Genomic DNA, 838 nt, shown 5'->3' with positions numbered 1-838 from the left:
GACCGAGGAGCCTGGTAGGCTACAGGCCATGGGGTCGCAAAGAGTCAGACACAACTGAGTGACTTCACTTTCACTTAAACTACCTATAGATCACTGAATTAATCAAAGAAGAAAAGTTTTAAAATACCTGGAGTCAAATGAAAAGAAAAACACATCAATCGAAAATCTAGGTGATACAGCTAAAACAGTTCTAAGAGTGAAGTTTATAGCAATACAAACTAATTCATAAAATAAGAAAAATATCCAATAAACAATCCAACTTTACACCAAAAGAAAATAGAAAAAGAGAATAAACAAAATCCAAATTTACTAGAAGAAACAAAATAATAAAAGTCAGACCAGGGACTTGCTTGGAAGTCCAGTGGTCAAGACTTCATCTTCCAATGCATAGGGTGCAAATTTGATTCCTGGTTGGGGAGCTAAGATCCCATATGCCTTGGGGCCAAAACAAAACAAAAACAAAAACCATAGAACAGAAGTAATGTTGTAACAAATTCAATACAGACTTTAAAAGTGGTCCACATCAAAGAAATCTTTTTAAAATATCAGGCCAGAAATAAATAAATCAGAGTAAAAGAAAAAACTAGAAAAGATCAATGAAATCATAATTGGTTCTTTGAAAAGATAAACTAAGTTGATAAGCCTTTAGCCAGATACATTAAGAAAAAGAGAAGGCCCAAATAAACACGGAGAAGGCAATGGCACCCCACTCCAGTACTCTTGCCTGGAAAATCCCATGAATGGAGGAGCCTGGTAGGCTGCAGTCCATGTGGTCGCTAAGAGTCGGACACGGCTGAGTGACTTCACTTTCACTTTTCACTTCCATGCATTGGAGAAG

Source organism: Bison bison, unplaced genomic scaffold (assembly GCF_000754665.1).
Source record: "Bison bison bison isolate TAMUID 2011002044 unplaced genomic scaffold, Bison_UMD1.0 scf7180017858395, whole genome shotgun sequence".
NCBI lineage: Eukaryota > Metazoa > Chordata > Mammalia > Artiodactyla > Bovidae > Bison > Bison bison.
The sequence above is the reverse complement of the archived record's forward strand: the minus strand, read 5'-3'. Positions refer to the sequence as shown.